Source organism: Bos indicus x Bos taurus, chromosome 1, assembly GCF_003369695.1.
Source record: "Bos indicus x Bos taurus breed Angus x Brahman F1 hybrid chromosome 1, Bos_hybrid_MaternalHap_v2.0, whole genome shotgun sequence".
NCBI lineage: Eukaryota > Metazoa > Chordata > Mammalia > Artiodactyla > Bovidae > Bos > Bos indicus x Bos taurus.
This window is the reverse complement of record NC_040076.1, coordinates 115592618-115617651: the sequence shown is the minus strand read 5'-3', so window position 1 is coordinate 115617651 and position 25034 is coordinate 115592618. Positions and strand designations below refer to the sequence as shown.

Sequence of the window (25034 nt, the reverse complement as noted above, 5' to 3'; positions counted from 1 at the left end):
AGAAATGAGAAAATGTCATCAATTTAAAGGTATTTGTGATTGTCTGACTTGAATGGAAATGAGATGTGGGAAGGGTAACCAAAACTCCACAGATATTAGTCGACTGATAGTGATACTGTGTGGTGAAAAATGGTGGGGAAACTAAAATAAGCACATTTTACCCTGAAATGTATACCCTCACAAACCAAAAGCTGTGCCAGCAGATTTAGGGAAGACTAGAACATAGACACAAGCTGGAATCAAGATTGCTGGGAGAAATATCAATAACCTCAGATATGCAGATGACACCACCCTTTTATGGAAGAAAGTGAAGAGGAACTAAAAAGCCTCTTGATGAAAGTGAAAGTGGAGAGTGAAAAAGTTGGCTTAAAGCTCAACATTCAGAAAATGAAGATCATGGCATCTGGTCCCATCACTTCATGGGAAATAGATGGGGAAACAGTGGAAACAGTGTCAGACTTGATTTTTTTGGGCTCCAAGATCACTGCAGGTGGGGACTGTAGCCATGAAATTAAAAGACGCTTACTCCTTGGAAGGAAAGTTATGACCAACCTAGATAGCATATTCAAAAGCACAGACATTACTTTGCCAACAAAGGTTCATCTAGTCGAGGCTATGGTTTTTCCTGTGGTCATGTATGGATGTGAGAGTTGGACTGTGAAGAAGGCTGAGCACCAAAGAATTGATGCTTTTGAATTGTGGTGTTTGAGAAGACTCTTGAGAGTCCCTTGGACTGCAAGGATATCCAACCAGTCCATTCTGAAGGAGATCAGCCCTGGGATATCTTTGGAAGGAATGATGCTAACGCTGAAACTCTAGTACTTTGACCACGTCATGTGAAGAGTTGACTCATTGGAAAAGATTCTGATGCTGGGAGGGATTGGGGGCAGGAGGAGAAGGGGACAACAGAGGATGAGATGGCTGGATGGCATCACTGACTCGATGGATTTGAGTTTGGGTCAACTCCGGAAGTTGGTGATGGACAGGGAGGCCTGGCGTGCTGCGATTCACGGGGTCACAAAGAGTTAGACACGACTGAGCGACTGAACTGAACTGAGAACATAGGTGAATATAAACAAACATTTTAATAATTAAGCTTATGATAAGTTTTGGAATTAAACTGATATATCCTTATATCAGACCCCTGACTAAACTGAATTTTATCATAAAATTACTTCCCTTAAGTAACAATTCCTGTTTGATGAGTTCTTGTGTGTTTATTGATCTGTGACTGTTCATCTATTTAGTTTGTCCTGACATATTGGACAGGAAAATCTTGTTTCTTGCATCACTAAAGAACTAAGGATCATTCCAGGTGATCTGCTTTACAGACAAGTCTCCCTCAGGCTCTCAGGTGGCAAGAAGCATGAATGCAATATTCACACTTGATGTTTCCTGCCATCCTAGGCTGATTTCTCAGTATAATTTTAGATACTTACCACTAAACCTTATGGACAAAATCACTATGTAATCCTTTAAAAACAGGATTTTTCTTTGATACCTGTACTGAACCTGGTGGTACTCAGTCTAATAAAAAGTTTCAGCTCGGTGGATAATGAAACTTGAACGAGACCCTACACTTTTATCTTTTGTCCCAAAGTCTGGTCCATTACAACAAGCAGGATTTGTTAACAGGATTAGTAGTCCATGCTAATAATGTGAGACTGGATTCTGACAGACTACCAGGCAACTTTTTTTTAAACGTCCTCTTATAAAATGTTGCAACCAGCCAATCACAGAATTACACTTCATGGTTGTCTCATAACTATCATTTAGACTCTGATTTGCATCTTAAATACGTTGGGCTGATGATGCAATCACAGGGTGAGGAAATACTGTGAGAGTTTTTAACTGCATGCAAATAAGAAATGAATTAGGTATCTGTGTCAGAGTCTGTCTATTGCAAAACAGGTTTCTACTGGTGCTATAATATTTAAAAGAAAATTAGCCTCTTGTTCTTAAGATGATCACATTACCTGAAAACGTTCTCAGTCTACATTTGTTCTGCTACTTATGATTCAGTATTCATGGAAAAAAATTTAATCTTGGCACTGTGAAGAGACTGGAAAAAGGAATATTATTGATAGCTTATGGTGAACGATGTTGGATTTGCAATCTCTGAAAAAGAAGATTTAGCTTCAGGACTAGAGAACAGACTTGAACACTCAGCGGTCTCGTGTGGCAGAAGCTTTATCACAGTGAGAAGGGATGGAGAAAGCTTCTAACACAGACATCAGAAGAGGACAGACAATGCCCCATTCACTAGTCTTTAGCAAGAGAGCTATACACTTTTTAAATTTAGTTATTACAATAAATCATAAGAATGGCTCAAGATTGTAAAAATTTTACCAGACCCACTCCCAAATTTACATTTTAAGATAACAGGATTCAGTTCAGTTCAGTTCAGTTAGCTCATTCGTGTCCAACTCTTTGTGACCCCAAGGACTGCAGCACGCCAGACCTCCTTGTCCATCACCAACTCCCGGAGTTTACTCACTCATGTCTATTGAGTCAGTGATGCCATCCAACCATCTCATCCTCTGTCGTCCCCTTCTCCTCTCACCTTTAATCTTTCCCAGCATCAGGGTCTTTTCAAATGAGTCAACTCTTAGCATCTGGTGGCCAAAGTATTGGAGTTTCAGTTTCAGCATCAGACCTTCCAGTGAACATTCAGTACTGATTTCCTTTAGGATGACTGGTTGGATCTCCTTGCAGTCCAAGAGACTCTCAAGAGTCTTCTCCAACACCACAGTTCAAAAGCATCAATTCTTTGGTACTCAATTTCTTTATAGTCCAACTCTCACATCCATACATGACCACTGGAAAAACCATAGCCTTGACTAGATGGACTTTTGTTGGCAAAGTAATGTCTCTGCTTTTTAATATGCTGTCAGGTTGATCATAACTTTTCTTCTAAGGAGTAAGCATCTTCTTATTTTATGACTGCAGTCACCATCTGCAGTGATTTTGGAGCCCAAAAAAATAGTCTGCCACTGTTCTACTATTTCCCCATCTATTTGCCATGAAGTGATGGGACTGGATGCCATGATCTTCGTTTTCTGAATGTTGAGCTTTAAGCCAACTTTTTCACTCTCCTCTTTTACTTTCATCAAGAGGCTCTTTAATTCTTCACTTTCTCCCATAAAGGTGGTGTCATCTGCATATCTAAGGTTATTGATATTTCTCCCGGCAATCTTGATTCCAGCTTGTGTTTCTTCCAGTCCAGCCTTTCTCATGATGTACTCTGCATATAAGTTAAATAAACAGGGTGACAATATACAGCCTTGACGTACTCCTTTTCCTATTTGGAACCAGTTTGTTGTTCCATGTCCAGTTCTAACTGTTGCTTCCTGATCTGCATACAGATTTCTCAAGAGGCAGGTCAGGTGGTCTGGTATTCCCATCTCTTTCAGAATTTTCCACAGTTAATTGTGATCCACACAGTCAAAGGCTTTGGCACAGTCAATAAAGTAGAAGTTTTTCTGGAACTCTCTTGCTTTTAGATGATCCAGCAGATGTTGGCAATTTGATCTCTGATTCCTTTGTCTTTTCTAAATCCAGCTTGAACATTTGGAAGTTCATGGTCACGTACTGTTGAAGTCTGGCTTGGAGAATTTTAAGCATTACTTTGCTAGCATGTGAGATGCGTTGACTCATTGGAAAAACCCTGATGCTGGGAGGGATTCGGGGCATGAGGAGAAGGGGACGACAGAGGATGAGATGGCTGGATGGCATCACCAACTCAATGCACATGAGTTTGGGTGACTCCGGGAGTTGGTGATGGACAGGGAGGCCTGGCATGCTGCGATTCATGGGGTCGCAAATAGTTGGACATGACTGAGCAGCTGAACTGAACTGAGATGAGTGTAACTGTGCAGTTTTGAACATTCTCTGGCATTGCCTTTCTTTGGGTTTGGAATGAAAATTTACCTTTTCCAGTCCTGTGGCCACTGCTGAGTTTTCCAAGTTTGCTGACATATTGAGTGCAGCACTTTCACAGTATCATCTTTCAGGATTTGAAATAGCTTAACTGGAATTCCATCACTTCCCTTAGCTTTGTTCATAGTGATGCTTCCTTCCTAAGGCCCATTTGACTTCGCATTCCAGGATGTCTGACTCTAGGTGGGTTGTGAAGATTATCTGGGTTGTGAAGATTTTTTTTGTATAGTTCTGTGTATTCTTGCTTTTACTTTGAAGTTTTGTTCATATGCTCAGAACACCTTACAAAAGTTTGAAATTTGATTATGATTTGAGACTTCTCTGAATTTCTAGGATTTGTGGTAAGTACATCGCAAATGTCACCGTTTTGCCAAAGTATTGTGACCAGGTGCTGACAAACTGGAGTTGGGGTTAACTGGGAAGAGAGGAGTGTGTGTGTGTGTGCCTACTGGAGGGAGAGCTGATGGCTTGTGTGCCAAGCATGACAAAATGAACATGTCCATCTAAGTCCATACACTGACTTCCAAGAACCTCTCTCAAAATGTAGTTGCTTTTCATTACATTCTGTCTTAAATGTCAAGGTTATTGGACCATTTCATAATGTATTGGACCATTTCATAATCAAAGAATTTGGAGATTTGGAGGAACCATATTATTCAGTGTTGTGGTTTTAGAGAGTCAATACATCTATCCCTTTCTTTATCCCCTGAAATATTAACCAGTTGAAATATTAACACAAAATTCAAATATATTGAAGTTAATACATAACCATTATTTCTAAAGAAAGCTTTGGAGAATGTGCATTGAGGTATACACGTCACTCAAGTTAAGACTAACCCATATGAAACTTGCTACCTTGATGAGTAGAGCAGAAGAAAACACAACAAGCCATGGAAGGTTTTGGGGAGGATCATTGTGTACAGACAGCAGATGGCATGAGAAAATTAGAGGGGGTTGAAGTTTAACCCAGCTTCTCTCTCACAGAACACCAATTAACAAAATCATCTTTTGACTCCTGGAAGACATTACTGCAGAGTGTGTCATGGTGATTCAGGTCCCTCTGCATAGAAACAGGAAAAGGAAATAAATGTTTCTATGTGACACTGACAAGTCACATTTCTTTCCAAGGTCATACTTATAATCATTTCTCTTGCTTTTTAATTACAGGGAGTACTTTGACACTTATTTCTTTATTTCAGAGCATAAGACTTTTGACTTCTGAACAGATGGACGGCAAGCAAGCTTGGTTGTGGGAGTGGAGTGAGAGAATGATTTTTTTTTTTTTTTTGTCACTGTGATTTTTGCCTTTATCCAGTAGAGATGTGATTTCCAAATCAAATCAGTTATGCCTCAAATAGATTTTTTTTAATTAATGTATTTTATTCATCCCCATTGCAACATAGATCTTCAAGAGGATCTAGTATGTCATTACTTTTCTGTGATTGTGAGAATTTCTGAGTGACATCCCAGGGTGAGCATTTTTAGAAAAGACTATTGCTCTAGACACATAAAATTTAGGTTATATAAGGTTTTAATTATGCCCCAAGTAATCCAGCTAGATAGGAAGAAATTAATAAACTATTACACACTGGGGATAGTATGCTGTATTAAGACTAATAATAAAATGTTTTAACTTACAGTAATTCTTGTTTGGAAGTAATAGAGGAGGCAAAATTTGGGAATAGCTGAGAATTTTAAGCCACTCTTTGGAAAAGTGATTTTGCATTCTGTATTTTGCAAGGGCATACCAGAATATCTTAGGACAGGTCCGTATTTTCTTACTCATGCTGGAAATAGTCTGGATATCCGGATATCCAGATATCATAGTCTGGATATCTGAAGCCAACATTCCCAGGAGGAATTCTTCCCCCTCTTCCCTTTTCCCCTTTTTATAGTAACAAAATTATCCTTAGAGACTTCCAATCCAACAGTTCTGAGATGACATAGTGGTATCATTGTGACATTTGTAGTTGGTGGCAGTGGTTTTTCAGTTGGAAGCTATGAAAGTTTAGAGAGAAAACAGATTAAAAATGGGTCATCTAAGCAGTGATTTCTGTCCTTGTTGTTATGGTTACATATAGAACAAGGAAGAACTTCTATTTTCAGGGATACTTCTAACTTATAATATTAGGATATTCTTTCTACCTCCATAGCTTTTGGAGTAATCTAAATCATTGATTTTAAATCTGTTTTAATACAGTGATATTTTTGTGCTTTGCTTATATTGTCTATCAGATCCTTATGATTTTTGTTGTTTTTAGCTCTAAAAGCTTAAATGTACTGTATTTAAACTAGAAACCAACATCTTTTGGTACATACCTATGTTTAAATTATACTTTGTTTAGGATTTTCTAAATATAAATTATAATAAACATATAAGAATTATCTCACCAATATTTAATGTTAAGTACAAATACTTACTAATTTTAGCATTCTGAAGAATGAAAAGAAAAAGTTAGCCCTGAGAACAGGTTAACAGAAGTACTCTCCTGTTTTTACTGGTCCACACATGTTGGGGGAAAATCCATTTGTATCCATTAAAGGGATGGTAAGATAGTTTACCTTGCAAATGAATTGATCAATACCAGAAACAAGCAAGCTCTCTAGCATATCTAAATACTATTTATATTTCAAAAAAATTATTTAGAATCAATTCCTGTGCATTATTCATAATGAGGTATGTGCATTGCCAGTCTGTATAATTTTTATCTAATTGCTTTGAAAAAATTGAACATTTGCCTAGAGTATGCTCTTAGATCTACTGCCTTCAAAAATTCATATGCTTTTTTATTTTTAATGCTTAGATTGCTAGTTACATTGAGAATATGACATGAGCTATAGGGCATTTCCAATCCAAAATATACTTGCACTAAATTCATGTTTATGTTCTCGAGAGTTTTAATACTCTCCATACTTCTCCTGGGCAATGCCATCCATGGACCTCAGATACAAGGTTGAAAACTTTAACATCAATTTTGAGTCATTCATATAAGAAGTTAGTAGAGAACTCAGTTTTGGTATTTGGAAGATTAAACAAGAGAACATGGTGTTAAATTGCATCCATTTGGTGTTTGAAAGCTACATTCACAGATAGAGCCATAAACCATACTTTAAAAAATTGTTTAAATAAAATTGTTTTGTTTTAAAGCTATAGATTAGCCAGCCCCTCAACACCACTTTCCTGCTCCATTTCAAGACAGCATTACTGCAGTCAAGTTTTTTCTTCAGGATAAAATTCTTACAAAATATGGAGTGGATCCTATCCAAATTGGTATTTTAGGAGACAGTTCTGGGGGCACCTTAGCAGTGGCAGTGACTCAACAGGTACACCCTTGTCTTTTATTGGGAAGTGGAGTTCAAAGCTCATTTTTTTCCCCCATGCAGACACCCTGTTCCTCCAGCAGTATTCACTGAAAAGACTATCCTTTCTCATTAGATTACAGTGATGCTTGAGTCTAAAATAAAGACCATAACATGACTATTTCTGACTTTTCTCTTCTGTTCCATTGATCTATATATTTTACCCTTATGCTAATACCATGCTGACTTCAGCTTTGTTCTTATCTTCACAATTGTTTCTTGTGTTCCATGTCTTTTCCATCAAAATAATAGGATATTTTGTCAACTTCTAAGAAAGAACCACTAATAGGATTTTGATTGGTATTGCATTAAACCTAAAAATTTAGGGGAGGAATGATATCTTACCATTATTGAGACTTTCAAGTAATGCATAAGGTCCTCTTCAACTTCCTAAATAATATATTATTTTTTCAATGCTGAAGTCTTGCAAATCTTTTCTTGAATTCATCCCTGACTTATTTTGGAACTTAATCTAAAATAAAATTTTTCAAATGTTCATTGAGAGTGTACAAGAATACATTTCATTTTTACTTTGACCTTCCCAATCATATCCTTGAAAGTTTCACTCATATATTCTTCTTCTTTTTTTTTTACATTTCCTAGGATTTTCTCAGAGAAGGCAATGGCACCCCACTCCAGTACTCTTGCCTGGAAAATCCCATGGATGGAGGAGCCTGGTGGGCTGAAGTCCATGGGGTCGCTAAGAGTCAGACACAACTGAGTGACTTCATTTTCACTTTTCAGTTTCATGCATTGAAAGAGGAAATGGCAACACACTCCAGTATTCTTGCCTGGAGGGAGAATCCCAGGGACCGGGGAGCATGGTGGGCTGCCGTCTATGGGGTCACACAGAGTCGGACACTCCTGAAGCGACTTAGCAGCAGCAGCAGCAGGATTTTTTACAAAAACAATCATAACTTCTGTAACCAGAGACAGAAACTCTCTGGAGAGAGTTTTAATTCCTCTTTTCCAGTCTTTATGCTTTGCTTTTCCCTCTTATTAGTGTACTGGCTAGGGCTTCCAGGAATATTGATTACAATTATCTTGCTCTGGATCTTAGGAGAACATTGTTCAATGCTTCACTAAAAAAAAACTGAAGAGTTTTCATAGCTGGCTTTTGTTACATTGAAAGTCCCTTCTATTCCCAGTTTGCTGATAGTTTTTTGCATAAATGGTTACTGAATTTGCCAAATGTTTATAATGCAACTATTGAAATCACAGTGTGACTTTTCTTCTTTATTCTTTCAACATGTTGGATTATGTCAGTTGACTTTCAGATTTTTTTTTATCTTTCTTTTTTTTTTTTGTTCCATTCTGTTTTTTGTTTAATTTTTATTTATTTATTTTAAATTTTATTTTATTTTTAAACTTTACAATATTGTGTTAGTCATCTTTCAATTTTATTTATTTATTTTTTTTACTTTACAATATTGTATTGGTTTTGCCATACATCAACATGCATCCACCACGGGTGTACACGTGTTCCCCATCATGACCCCCCCTCCCACCTCCCTCCCCTTACCATCCCTCTGGGTCATCCCAGTGCACCAGTGCACCAGCCCCAAGCTTCCTGTACCCTGCATCGAACCTGGACTGGCAATTCGTTTCTTATATGATATTATACATGTTTTAATGTCATTCTCCTAAATCATCCTAAATTATGCTTGCATTCCAAGCACGAGCCTCACAGGTTATGGTGAATTAAAATGTTCATGTATTGTTGGTTTTCACTTGCTAGAATTAAAAATCTGTGGGTTTTGAGGAATTTATTTCTACTTATTAAAAATTCTGTGTCAGGTTTTGATATAAGTGTTATATTAGCCCCATTAAATCATTGGGGAAGAAATCCAACTCCTTTAAAAGAAAAAGTTTTTCTTCTTCAGTTTGAAAATAAAATACTCAGGGTTGGAAGGAAGATTATATATACATACATATGTTTATATTTTATATACACATAGACACATGCAAATATATGTACACACATGTTTATATTTTATATATACACAGACACATGCAAATATATATATATATATGTACATATCCATAAACATAAGCCTATATGTGTAAGCCAATATGTAACATCACATACACACACCGCAAACCCCTAGATGTGGAGCCAGATTGGTAAGGATGATAGCAAAGCTTCTTCTTTGGCTGTGCACCCCACGCTTCCTTTCAACCAAAGATGCTTCACTTTAATCCCCTTCATGTATACAGTTCTATATAAATTGCCTTACGGGGAAAAAAGACAATTTCATTGCCCAAAAGAAAGTTTGCAAACCATTAAACCTGTTGATTCTTGAGATCTCTTCCAATCTGAACTGATTTGTATTTGAAAAAAGGATCTTGCTGAGGTGGAGTGTGAAGTGTGGTAGAGAATGAAAGTTGAGGACTGTATCTTCTTTGAGATTATTATTCCAATTGCTATACCAAGTCATATAGCAATTTGACCTTGAATCTTACCTAAAACTAGTTTTATGGCTGTAGAGATTTTGAAAACTGTCCAGCAATTACCCAATAATCATCAGGCAACATCTTGCCACACTTACAATTTCTGCTTCTACATTATAATATTTGCTTGGTTTTGTAAGTGAAGGGAGCTTTAGAAATGACAATTAGATGTACTCCTGGAGACTTACAAAGATGTGAAGACCTGCCTTATAGCTTTCTGGCAGGGCAATCCTAAATACTAACAAAGCCACTTTCGAGGCAATGCTCACTAATGCAATTCTCAGTAAAGTTTGTAGTGCAGTGAATTAAAATTTGAAATTATTGTAGTCTTATTAATTAATTATTCAAGAAGATAGTATCTCTTTAACTTTCTATCTGTCCAAAGAGATTGCTACAGCTGAAAATAGTGCATCAGAACTCAGTATGGTTAAATAACATAAAAAGATCATTTCCTTTACCCTTTCCTGTTTATTTTTATGACTATACTTCAAGTTACTCATCTTCATGGTTTGCTAAGCTTTCTATAAGAGATATTTTAATCAAAAAGTTTTACTTGTTCTAGGATTATTCTTGATCTGGGTCATCAGAATGAACTCCTACTTTGTAATATATTATAAATCTTTTTTTTTTTTTCAAAATGTCATGATCCTGTGTTTAATAATACGTTACATATTTATGGCCTGAAAAACTCAGTTTCAATAAGAATACACCACTGAGAGATCAATATTGTTGTATACCCTGAGAAGACCTCAAGAAGGAATATTAGATTTGTCTTTCTTATAGGTATACAAAAAGATGACTCATTGTTTCATATAAAATTACAATATAAAAAGATGTTTGCCTGGGTTAGGAGGGCAAATAGAGTCTTACATAACTTTATTTTGTGGAACTTTTCCATTTTGCAATTATATTACCATAATTAAAAGACAATGACTACTACTATAATTTCAAGATTTTTTTTTTTACATAATGTGTTCTAAAATCATTAATGTTGCTGGCCTGTCACAATGATCTGGATGGTCAATATAGTCAAGGAAACTCTTCTGAACATAGTCACTTATTCTTTAAGAGGAACAAATATTTTTAAATGTAATCACAGCATTTAAATCCAATTAAATAGCCATTTAATCCATTTTTAATCTATGCATTATTTTTTATTTATTTAGGATCATAAATATCTTTTTAATTTTAGAAAATAATATAAATTAATTTGATATTTTGAGGTAATCATTAAGTTCCCTCTGATCAACTTTTAAAAACTATGTACTTCAATATAGGTAATTTTAAAAGGAAACTGTGATATAAGATATCTGTATTTATTAAAGTTTATAGTTTGTCTTTTCTAAATATACTATTCCTACTAATTTGGATCATTTGTCATAAGGTGGTAATCTGACTTATAATAATATTTTTATGGCAACATATGATCTTATATATTTGACACATCTTTAAAAATATTTTTAAGATTTTCTTTACAAAAAAGTCTTAATAGTAAATATTAATCAGAAACTGTAATTAATGAGGACACTCTATTGACTGACTTGTAGCAACCTTGTTACCGCCATTTTTGTTCGAACATGTAGTTCGAACATCTCAGTGTTGCACAGATTACCTGAAATCCATTGAAAGCAGAAACATTTGTCCTCTTCCATGAATACTGTATCACCATTGCTCTGGGAGCTACTATTCATCTGTGCTAATCAAATCCAGATGAATTGCATAAGCCACTGGATGGTATCTGTCATCAATTGTTAACCTTGAACTGAGTAACTCTCTACTCAAGACAGACAGATTCCTCAATTCTTCTCTTTTGGGTGAATTAGCAGAATCTCCTTCTCTCCCTAAATTCATCAAGTGGAACATATGTCCAGGGAAAGCAACTTTTCTTGGGATATCCATCCTGGTCTCAGGAAAAACTTTATCTTAATAAGAGTGACAGATTAAATAAAAGATTGGCTAACTTCCTCAGGTCTATAAAACCAAAACACCTATATCAATACAGCAAGTTAAGTTTGACATTTAAAAGGCTTGGAAATTATTATCTTTTAACATTTGAAAGCTGTTTAACTGTGACGGCAAAATTGCCTTACTCTAAAGTAACAGATGGGACTTCCCAGGAGGCGCTACTGGTAAAGAACCCACCTGCCATTGCAGGAGACGTTGGTTTGAACCCTGCATTGGAAAGATCCCCTGGAGAAGGGCATGGCAACCCACTCCAGTATTCTTGCCTGGAGAATCGCATGGACAAAGGAGCCTGGTGAGCAACAGTCCATAGGGTCAACTTGGCAGGTAAGAAAATTGTTTTGCTCCATACTGACACCAGATATTTAACCATCATAATTTTCTTTGTCTCAAATTTGGATTGTTTTCTTCCTCATCCGTGGAAACAATATTCACAATTATGATAGAATTGATTTGTCACTAACATGTGTTTGCCTCGTAAGAGTTGAATCAACTATAGCTGTTTCAATGCCACAGAATTTTAGATTCCCATTCTTGTATGATTATGTTGAGGGTGATTTTAATGAGGATTCAGTTCAGTTCAGTCACTCAATCATGTCCAACTCTTTGCGATCCCATAAACCACAGCATGTCAGGCCTCCCTGTCCATCACCAACTGCTGAAGTCTACCCAAACCCATGTCCATTGAGTTGGTGATGCCATCCAACCATCTCATCCTTTATCGTACCCTTCTCCTGCCCTCAATCTTTCCCAGCATCAGGGTCTTTTCAAATGAGTCAGCTCTTTGCACCAGGTGGCCAAAGTATTGGAATTTCAGCTTCAGCATCAGTCCTTCCAGTGAACACCCAGTACTGATCTCCTTTAGGATGGACTGGTTGGATCTCCTTGCAGTACAAGAGACTCTCAAGAGTCTTCTCCAGCACCACAGTTCAAAAGCATCAATTCTTTGGTGCTCAGCTTTCTTTATAGTCCAACTCTCACATCCATATATGACTACTGGAAAAACCATAGTCTTGACTAGATGGACTTTTGTGGACAAAGTAGTGTCTCTGCTTTTTAATATGTTATCTAAGTTGGGCATAACTTTCCTTCCAAGGAGTAAGCGTCTTTTAATTTCATGGCTGCAATCACCATCTGCAGTGATTTGGAAGCCCCCCAAAATAAAGTCTAACACTGTTTCCACTGTTTCCCCATCTATTTGCCATGAAGTGGTAGGACCAGATGCCATGATCTTAGTTTTCTGAATGTTGAACTTTAAGCCAACCTTTTCACTCTCCTCTTTCACTTTCATCAAGAGGCTCTTTAGTTCTTCTTCACTTTCTGCCATAAGGGTGGTGTCATCTGCATATCTGAGGTTATTGATATTTCTCCTGGAAATCTTGATTTCAGCTTGTGCTTCCTCCAGCCCAGCATTTCTCATGATGTACTCTGCATAGAAGTTAAATAAGCAGGGTGACAGTATACAGCCTTGATGTACTCCTTTTCCTATTTGGAACCAGTCTGTTGTTCCATGTCCAGTTCTAATTGTTGCTTCTTGACCTGCATACAGATTTCTCAAGAAGCAGGTCAGGTGGTCTGGTATTCCCATCTCTTTCAGAATTTTCCACAGTTTATTGTGATCCACACAGTCAAAGGCTTTGGCATAGTCAATAAAGCAGAAATAGGTGTTTTTCTGCAACTCTCTTGCCTTTTCGATGATCCAGCAGATGCTGGCAATTTGATCTCTGGTTCCTCTGCCTTTTCTAAAACCAGCTAGAACATCTGGAAGTTCATGGTTTACATATTATTTTCCTTAAATAGCCAGTTTTTTTTTAACATGGAAGTTTAAGGGTAAGAGATTTTTATTAGCCAGATAAAGAATAAAATAATAATATGTAAAGAATTTCTATCTCTCTGTCTCTTTCCTTGGTCTCTCTCTCTCATCCAAGACACCTCCTACTTTAAATTTGTTTTTGACTCACATGTTTATCTTTGTTTATTGCCTATCAATTAAAATATATTTTCCTAAATAAATAATGGGCTGCTGCTGCTGCCAAGTCGCGTCAGTCATGTCCAACTCTGTGCGACCCCATAGACGGAAGCCCACCAGGCTCCCCTGTCTCTGGGATCCTCCAGGCAAGAACACTGGAGTGGGTTGCCATTTCCTTCTCCAATGCATGAAAGTGAAAGGTGAAAGTGAAGTCGCTCAGTCGTGTCCAACTCTTAGCGGCCCCATGGACTGTAGCCTAGCAGGCTCCTCCGTCCATGGGATTTTGCATGCAAGAGTACTGGAGTGGGGTGCCATCGCCTTCTCTGAAATAATGGGCAGTGGCTACCAGATATGTACTTCTTTTAAATCTTGTCTTATCCCTGACACCAACAGAGAAATCAACCAACCAACCATCAGACACAATTCCTCTGTTATGTTTACATGTTTCCCGTTACTTTTACCATGTCTGCTGGATTATTTGCTTCCCACCTCCCACATCTCCAGGGATCTTTTTCTAAAAATTGTTTTCTTTCTTTCCAGTATCTTCAAAATCTCTAACTTTGTTCTTTTACTTTAGTATATAATCAATCATATCTAAGCTTTCTCATCTTAAACCTGAAAACAAAAAGCCAAAGCTAATGAGCTTTTTGTAACCACTTATCCAACATTCCATCCTATCTGTAACCTTTATTTTATATCCAACTTCACTTGAAATCTAATTATACTCTTTTTCTACATATTCATATACCGTCCTCAGATCATCTCTTTGTGTTTTTTCCTGGCCATTCCTTTTAACTTGCTGTGGCTAAGTTTGTCAATCATCTTTGTTTTCTAAATCTAAGGGCATTTTTTTGTTGTTCTTTTTATATAACTTCTTCTTATCATTTAAAACCCTTGCCAGCTTGCCGGCTTTTTAGAAAACTCTTCCAATGAGGTCTATGATAGCACTCTCTCTTTTTCTCCTCTTACTTCTCCTCCATTCAGTTTTACATGAAACAAACTCCTCTTTAAATCTAGTATTTCCAGGTCTCAACACTCAGTCGTTATTTTATCCCCTTCTCTGTCTGGTCTCCTGGCTTCATCTATGCCTTCCACTGAGATCACTGTTATGAACTCAGAACCCACATACACAAATAGATTTCTCCACCTGGATGTGCCATAAGTTCCAGAAAGTCCTCCAGCCAAGCCTCCTCTATGTTACCTCTGTATTTCCTGAAGGAGTTTATATAAATTTATAGTATCTAGCTGCTGTTGTTCAGTTGCTAAGTCATGTCTGACTCTCTTGCAACCCTATGAACTGTAGCTTGACAGGCTCCTCTGTCCATAGAATTCTCCAGGCAAGAATACTGGAGTGGATTGTCATTTCTCTCTCCAGGGGATCTTCAGAACCAGGGATCAAACCTGCATCTCTACAGTTACAGTATAAGGTTTGTCTTATGATTTGTTGCTTGTGTATATACCCAATTAGACTCTAAGTGTTTTGAAAACTGGGATAATAATCTTTTAAAAAATCTTTATATTTCCAAAGTCTGGCAACATACCTGTCTTCTCTCTCCACTCTTCAGATATCCTAGGGTTTGAACTCCTCCTCTCTTCAACTTTTTGTACCTGATTAGCTACTTTATTTGAGCTGTCCCATTGTGTAATAGAAAACAATCTCACAAGTAGTCCTTAATGTCTTAGTAGAAAAAAAATTAGAGCTCTTGTCACAGAGTACCTGGTAGAGCTCGCAGTGTTATACTGCAACATCCCACAAGCTATCTGTTTTACATATGGTGATGTTTATGCTTCAATGCTAAGCTCTCAATTCACCTCACTATCTCTTAATTGCCGAAGAGAGTGTGGGTGGATTCTCTTTGTCTCTCCCTGCACAGGTTGTCATTGTTTGTTCCTTTCCTTGGCTTTTGATCCAAACAAATGAAAGAAGTCCATACATGTTATATCAGAGGAAATGAGGAAAGTATAGTGAGTGATGAGGTTAGAAAGACTGGTGGGGCAAATCATGAAAGGCCCTTGTGAGATATGTTTCCTTGATTCCAGGGGACAATGAAGTTATTGAAAAGATTCAATCACATTCTTATTTAAAAATGACTGTTGTTGGGACATCCCAGCAGTCCAGTGGTTAACACTTCACCTTCTAATGCAGGTTCCAAAAACCAAGAACATAAAACAGACCAGTATTGTAATAAATTCAATAAAGACTTTAAAAATGGTCCACATCAAAAAAAATAAATAAATAAAAAATTCTGTTAAAAAATGGAGAGTAAATTGGAAAGTGGGAAAGGAAGGAATAGGGAAAGAATTTCAGTACTTTGAGCAGCAAAAAGAGTGCCGTGGATTAAGATAGTGGCAGTGGGGATGGAGAAAAGTGGATGAATTAGTGAAATAAAAAGAAGTGGAATTGACAGATCTGGGGAACTATAGTATTGGATTTGGGGAATAATGAATAAAGATGAGGCAAGGAGGTAGATTTGAGAAGTTTAAGATATAAACAAGAGGAAATTCAATATAAAACAGTAACCAGAATGTCTTGCTTGGAATAAATACACATTGCTGCTGCTGCTACTGGTAATTCGCTTCAGTCGTATCTGACTCTGTGCGACCCCATAGAAGGCAGCCCACCAGGCTCCCCCATCCTTGGGATTCTCCAGGCAAGAACACTGGAGTGGGTTGCCGTTTCCTTCTCCAATGCATGAAAGTGAAAAGTGAAAAGTGAAAGTGAAGTTGCTCAGTCATGTCCGACTCTTAGTGACCCCATGGACTGCAGCCCACCAGTCTCCTCCATCATGGGATTTTCCAGGCAAGAGTACTGGAGTGGGGTGCCATTGCCTTCTCCAAATACACATTAAATACTAGTAATCATGACTTCTCAAAGAGTAGATAGCTTTAATCCAAAGTGAACTTCTGGGAGCTTGGTGTGTGTTTAAAAGTGGAGGTGGGGCTGGTCAAAAATGTGTATTCTAGAGAAATAAGGGAAATAACAATAGGAGAGAACTGGGTAACAAACCAGATTAAGCAAGTGATTGAAATGGTAAAAAGAAGCAGTGTATGACGACACTGATCCATCATATAATAATACTTACATGGGTTTGGGGGAGCATATGTTTTTCAGAAGCCTTCTGTGGTTTGAGCTATGGTTTATATAGGAGTTATTAAGATGTTTGTCCAGTTCAGATAGTACCTCTGTATCTTCAATCAAAAATGGAGCTAAGCCGTCATTTCCTATGGTTTGCCTGTTGAAAGATCAACAAATATTTTCTGAAGCATTCCAAAGATAAGCTGTTGGGTTCCTTCAACATTTATTTCAATGACAATAAGAAATATAATCAGTATTTATTGTTTTCTGTATGCCAGAAACTGTACTATAAATGCTTTATCTCGCCCTGGCAAAAGCCATATGCTGCACTTACTATTATTACATCAATTTCAAAGATCAAGAAACTGAGGGTTTACAAGGTTAAATAACTTGTCCAGGACTCAAACTCAGATATGAACATCTTAACCATGGAGTAGCACTGATTTCAAGCTCCTCTTTCCCAACTGACTGGGTATTGCACCTGGGCATGGGTCACTGTGAATCTGGCACTTTTACATCATATGCTAGGTTGCAATGTCCTACTTTTAGAACATAATGGGAGGCAGGATTTTTGAGGGGGTAATAAGAAACAGGAAAGGATGGGATGAATCCATAAAGAGGAGAGTAAGTTGGATTCTTTAAAGGGCCCTGTCTTAGTCTGTTTGAGCTTCTGTATATAATACCAGTGTCTAGGTGGCTTATAAATAACAGAACCTTATTTCTCACAGTTCTGGAAGTTGAACTGGGGCCCTTTCCCAGCTCACAGGCTTTTCATTGCATCCTCACACGATGGAAGGGGAGAGCTAGCCATTTAAGACCTCTTTTATAAGGGTATTAATACCATTCACCAGGATTTCACCTCATGACCAAATCAATTCTCAAATGTGTTCTTACTAAGACCCTCACCTTGGTCATTAGATTTTTAATATATGAATAATGGAAGCACATTTAGATAACATTTAGACTATAGCAGGCCTGGTATGGGGTTTCTCCAGCTTCCAGTGTGCTTGTAACATGTGTCCTAGAATGAGACCAAAAGGCCTCTCATATTGGAATTCCTTCATGGTCATCCATAGTACATCCAGATACTCACTGACTATCTGTGTTTTGTAAAGTTGGGTGTGGTATTGGGGGGTGGAGTTAGGTCAGTGGAGAGGAAATTAGTTGGTGGGGTGGGGAGAGGAGGGAGATCACATTATCATAAAGCTAGGTATTCAAGGTTGAAATATAACAGATTTGCTGAGCTGTGTGAGTACAAAGACATTGCTAGCAATGTAGGAACACCATAAATAAGTTAACATTTTGCACACATCTATTCTCTATGAGGATGAGATGGCTGAATGGCATTACCAACTCAAGGACATGAGTTTGAGCAAGGTCCGGAAGCTGGTGATGGACAGGGAAGCCTGGCATGCTGCGGTCCATGGGGTTGCAAAGAGTCGGGCACCACTGAGCGACTGAATTGAACTGATTTTTCTATGAATGACAGGCAGTGGGTAAGCTTCTGCAGATGTGTAGGGCTTTGGATAGATAACACACTCCCAAATCAGGAGTCTAAGTTTGGAAGGGACCCTGGTGAACCAGTGAGTATAATGAGGGATTCAGTGCAAGGACTGAAGTATAGTCCACTGGCAGGAGGAAACTACCACTCTCCAGGAGGGTATCATGCTCTAGATATTCGATCTCAGGACATTTGGCAGGTAGAAGAGGACTTAATAATGCTTCAGGCAGCCTGGGGTAGGCTTTATATCAGGCATAGGTGTTCGTGACACAGACAACTGCTATGAGTGGGCTTCAAAGAAGCTGAGTTGGTGGACTGATACAGGCCTCTCTGGGCACGGTAGAAAGTCATGGAACATCATCTCTTCTCTGACTCTGTGACCAAACAATCCTCAGCCATGACTCCCAACTCCTGGGGATTGGTTGTGAACAAAAAAATTGATGTAGGAGTGTACATGTAACTCCAAGCTTTTAACCATAATATAGATGCCTTTCATGAACTGGTCCCAAATTTTGCTCTCAAATATGGAGATCAAGGAGATCAATCTTTACCATGATGTTAATAAACTACTCTCACAATGACAATAATATTAGTGGCAAGGCCTATAACTTGAAAAATTAGAGATTCAAATTAGGTAATTTAATAAATAAGGTACAGAGTGAATAATTTATATAGGAGAATTTTTCTTTAAGTAGCCTGAATTTAGGATTAATGGTGTTTAAATATATAAGGTTTAATAGCATCATATCCCTTGTGTTCTTATTGAAAAAGATAAAGAATGGGCTTTGTTGAACATCTTCCATAATCATTTAATTACTGAGTTACCCAACGGTCTTTATTTTACTGAAAAAGTAATACAAAGTGAAATGGACAATTTAAATACAGTTACTGATGTCCAATTCTCAAGAATATTTCTATGAGCTGGGTATGTTTTTCAACTTTCTTGACTTTGTACTTTCATTCTTATTTCTCCAAAGAATGACATCCTGAAATGAATGTCTTACTTATTTTTTTTGCATTCAGGTACATATGAGTTGACCACAAAATGAGGAATACATATCCATTTATATGATATTCATGTCCATTTTTTAGTGTGTTCCATTCAGGGCTTTTTCAGCATTAATATTTATGTTTCAAGATTAATGGTTATTTGTACCTTTGCATTCTGATTAACTGGTTGTCTTTGAGTCGAGATGACTTTAGAAGAAAATAACTAAGCTATAGATCAATAATTCAGAGTTATTTTGGCGACCTATTTGTTATATGCCTGTTACTTCTTTTTATATCCTGTGACTTCTGGTCCCAAGAATAGTGTCCTCTTAACAAAATTATAAAAAGAAGAGCAATATTTATTCACTCATTTTCTATTATTTTTTCAAACTGTATTGAGCATTTTACTATCTTAGACCCAATGGGAAATAAAATAATAACAAGTATTGAGCCAGTATGTCAAGGCTGTATATTGTCACACTGCTTATTTAACTTCTATGCAGAGTACATCATGAGAAATGCTGGGCTGGAGGAAGCACAAGCTGGAATCAAGATTGCCAGGAGAAATATCAATAACCTCAGATATGCAGATGACACCACCCTTATGGCAGAAAGTGAAGAAGAACTAAAGAGCCTGTTGATGAAAGTGAAAGAGGAGAGTGAAAAAGTTGGCTTAAAGCTCAACATTCAGAAAACTAAGATCATGGCACCCGGTCCCATCACTTCATGGCAAATAGATGGGGAAACAGTGGCTGACCTAATTTTTATGGGCTTCAAAATCACTGTAGATGGTGATTGCAGCCATGAAATTAAAAGACGCTTACTCCCTGGAAGGAAAGTTATGACCAAACTAGTTCAGTTCAGTTCAGTCATTCAGTCATTTCCGACTCCTTGTGACCCCATGAACCACAGCATGCCAGGCCTCCCTGTCCATCACCAACTGCCGTGGTCTACCCAAACCCATGTCCATTGAGTCAGTGATGCCATCCAACCATCTCATCCTTGTTGTCCTCTTCTCCTCCTGCCCTCAACCTTTCCCAGCATCAGAGTCTTTTCAAATGAGTCAGCTCTTTGTATCAGCTGGCCAAAGTATTGGAGTTTCAGCTTCAGCATCAGTCCTTCCAATGAACACCCAGGACTGATCTCCTTTAGGATGGACTGATTGGATCTCCTTGCAGTCCAAGGAACTCTCAAGAGTCTTCTCCAACACCACAGTTCAAAAGCATCAATTCTTCAGTGCTCAGCTTTCTTTATAGTCCAACTCTCACATCCATACATGACCACAGGAAAAACCATAGCCTTGACTAGATGCACCTTTGTGGACAAAGTAATGTCTCTGCTTTATAATATGCTTCTAGGTTGGTCATAACTTTCCTTCCAAGGAGTAAGTGTCTTTTAATTTTATGGCTGCAATCACCATCTGCAGTGATTGTGGAGCCCCCAAAAATAAAGTCAGCCACTGTTTACACTGTTTCCCCATCTATCACATATATATGGTTATAAGTATATAGAAAATGTGTAGAAAATATCTGAAAAGTTTACAGCAGACTGATAACACAGATATTGAGAATATGGCAGAATTTCCAAATGTGAAGGATCTAATTAGAAGGTGCTCTCCCAATATCTTGAAAATATTGTAAAGTTAAAAAAGAAAAGAAAAGAAAATGGTTGACTTTGAAAGGAGCTTTGAAGGACAGGAGAGAGATGGGAAAAAGGTTTAAATGGCAAGAGGGGGCACAATAGGGATGTAGGGGTGGCAAACAGTGGCACATGCATAGGAAAGTGATTTATTTCATGCAACAGTACAGAAAGGAAGGTTAGAGCTAGATAAGAGAGTTGGTAGATTCCTTTTTGCCTCATCCCTGGGCATGTGGTCCCTGTCTCTTAAGTGTGGGACACTGAGGGTGAGTTGTAGATAGTGGACCTTTGCTCATTAGATCATCTACCTGAGGGTACTTGGGAGAGCTTTGGATCTAGAGGAGTTTCTGTCAGGGGGCTTTATCTTGGCTCATTTTTATTATATACTTGTGAAATGTCTAGCACCCTGAGCATGCATTGTGGAGGTGCATTTCCCTTTCTGATGGTCCTCTTGAATTTCACTGTATTCCCTCCACTAGGTTCAGCTAGCCACTGTGGTGAGAGGTTGACCAAGAGATATGTCCTTCATTCCTGAGCTTTTACCTGGAGCAGTAGCAGGTTTTTTCATTTGTCCAGATGCCACTGTCTCAGATGCGACACTTCGGCTGAGACAGTTGTTCCTTGGACATTATCCTGAGGTTCTCTATGATAGTCTTTAGGGTCACAAATGAGACCTCAGGATACCCACTACCTCGGGAAAGGAAAATCCTTGTCAATTATTCCACATCTTTCCCTTGCATGTAAAACTGTGTGAATATCATCAAGATGTTTTTCATAATTTTATTCCTTTGTTTCACAAACACATTACTATTTTTTCACAAGCTAAGTTACCTATCGACTGGCTTACCTGTTCATTTTTTGTCTTGGTACTTCTACATTTGTATATTTCTTAAAAATGTATGGCATGATGTTGGGAACTTTTTTTATTAGCCAAATAACATTATGTTAAATTTTAAGAATATTTTATAATATTTTAATTTTTAACATTTATTTTAAATATATAAACATTTATCTTTAATTTTTAAATGAAATAAGATTATTTTAATAGTTACATTGATTTCTTCTATTCACTTAGGTTACTTTCAGCCAAGAATTTTTACAAACTTATATATACTGTCAATTTTCCATAGGAATATCTTACTTAGGTAATTTCTATTGGTGATTTTTGACAAAAACACCATAAATGTATGTACCTTCCTTTCTCCTCTCTATCTCTCCTTCTCATTCTTTATTTCCCCCATTTCCCTCTGTGTTGAACTCACTTATGTACTAACTCAACTGATCCTAAGACGTCAATTTGCTAACACAAATCTAAGCAATAGTTTGTGCTGTTACTGTGGTAATGGAGCCAGGTTGCTGATACTTTTGTCAGCATCTCAGACTGAGGAGCTCACTGAGGCTGCAGCTCCAGTTTCCCCCATTTCTCTTGGGTATAGACCAATAGTGCCTCACCTTCTGCCATATGACTTTAGAAAAATTTATATTGAGAGTAATTGGCATATAACAGTATATCAGTTACATGTGTACAATATAAAAATTATATACATATGTATATATAAAACAAAAAGATGACCACAATAAATCTAGTTAATATCCATCACCACACATATTTAGAACTTTCTTCTTGTGATGAGGCTTTTCGAGACTTACTATCTTATCAATGTTTAAATAGACAACATAGTATTATTAGCTATAGTCACCATGTTATACATTACATACGAGACATTTATTTTATAACTGGAAGTTTGTATCTCTATCAGTCTCACCCACAACATGAAAATTTTTAAAACTTTACTGTTGAAATAAGTTTGACACTTTTTTTCATATCACTGAAAGACATAAGTATTGTGAAAATAATTTTAACATCCATCAATTTACATAGACTTGTTTATCTCAAGATTGCATAAATTATTAAAATTAAATTTCCTCCTCCTGGTGTTTCAGAAGTCTTTGCATTACAAGATACTATCTTTTTTTTTTCAGGTGCAAAATGATCTTGAAATAAAACATAAAATCAAGATACAAGCTTTGCTTTACCCTTTCTTACAGTTCATTGATTCTTATTTACCATCTCACTGAGAAAGTGAACATGGTTTAGTTCTGACAAGAGACATACCCATAAAACTTGTGAGTGTGTATTTAACCAAGGATGAAGCATTTCCCCAGGCAATGAGAAGAAACCAACATATGCCTCTGGAATCAAGACATTTGTTCAAGTTTGTTAACTGGAGTACTCTCTTACCCAAGAAGTAGGAGGGCCATATTTATACTAAACCAATTCTTGGAAAATCTAGTTATTCATCACCAGCACTTATGTATATCAGATTATCACCCTTGTTGGCCAATGAGTCCCAGTTACAGAATTTGCCATCAACCTATATTCTGACCTATGAATATGATGTCCTGAGAGATGATGGACTTATATATGTTTCAAGACTTCAAAATGTTGGAGTTCAAGTTGCTCATGACCATATTCAGGATGCAATCCATGGAGCTTTATCATTTATGACATCACTGTATTTAAATCTAGGTCTCAGAATAAGGGATAATGTATGTTAGTTGGCTGGATAAGAATTTATAAATACATTTATATAAAACATGTGTGGTCTTCACTTATTGGGTTGTAATTTTTGATATTTTATAACTGTAGTGCAAAGAATAATATCATTTGTGTTGTCTAATTCTAGATTTGAATCTTACAACATTACCTGTATGTCCTTGAATAGATTATCAATTTTTCTGACTGACAGAACTTGCATATAAAAAAAGTATATAATCACATCCATTTTCCCTTTGTGTGTGTGTGTGTGTGTGTGTGTGACTCAGTAATGTGTGAGTGTTAGTCGCTCAGTAGTGTTCAACTCTTTGCAAGCCAGTGGACTGTTTTACATCCTTGGACAGCCCACCAAACTCCTCTGTCCATGTAATTCTGCAGGCAAGAATATTGGAGTGGGTTGCCATTCACTTCTCCAATTTTCCCTTCACTTATACTTTATTGTAAGTATGTTGGTTCTAAAGGGACAAGTGCTTATTAAATTTTAGAAATAAGATGGTTACTAGCAAGTTAGAGAAGACAGTTTCCAGACAGGCACAAAAATTGCAGTAGCAATTGGGAAGAGGAAAAAAAATTGCAAGGTAATTGTATCAGTTTCCTGTGGCTATTGTACAAAATTATTGTAAGTTTGGTGGATTAAAACAATAGAAATTTACTCTCTCAAGGTTCTAGACAGCTAAAGTCCAAAATTAGTATCATATGACCAAAATCCAGGTTATGACAAGAGCCATACTACCTTTGAGGCTCTATCAGGCCTCCTTGACTCTTTCATCTATGGCTGCCAGTGTTCCTTGCTGAAGTCAAGTCACTTTAATCTCAAAGGTCAGCATCTTCAAACTTCTCTCTTCTCCATCTTTATATGGCCTTCTCCTCAGCCCTCCTCTCAGAAAAATACATGTTTTTGCATTTAGAGTCCACCCCAATAACCCAGAATAATCTTCCTAGCTCAAGATCCTTAGTTACATTTACAAATACTCTGTTTTGTTTTTTTTCCCCCCCATACCTGGAAACATTCGTAGGGATTAGGATTTGCATATTTTTTAGGAAGCCTTTTTTTCCCGACATTTTCAGCCAATTTGTAGTTTTCAAACGGCAACAGATCAACATTATAATTTATTATAACAATCAAGTCTAAATATGCACTCACCAATATAGCCCATCTGAAAGTGAAGTGAAAAAGGTTTTTCAAAAAAACCCAAAAACCCATCAAATGTATCATCTCAAAATAGCCAAATAATAAATCATATCTGCAAGCATTTTGTTGAGTGGAATCATAAAACAGAATACTTATTGTTGTAAAAACAAATCTATAGTACAATGATATGAAATATGAATCTTGGGTATTATGCTTAATCAGTTGAATCAAGAAGTTGAAAATGTAGTAAGAAATTGTGTGTGTGTTGTTGGAGAGTGGCAAGAAAATCTAAACCCAGCTGACCCAAGAAGAACTGAGATATCTAACTTCTTCAGTTGAGAACAGACATTGTGGCAAACCTACATATTTCAGATGGCAAATTAAATATGACAGTCCACAAACCACACACATTTTTCAAATCTGAAAGAAATTAACTATAAGCAAAGAGCCATTTTTCTT

At 37.1% G+C, this 25034-nt stretch overlaps 1 pseudogene; it reads left to right on the top strand.

The window, feature by feature from the left end:
• The first annotated feature begins 2090 nt into the window (after nt 1-2090).
• LOC113898093 lies at nt 2091-23467 on the top strand (annotated as a pseudogene).
• Nucleotides 23468-25034: the final 1567 nt, after the last annotated feature.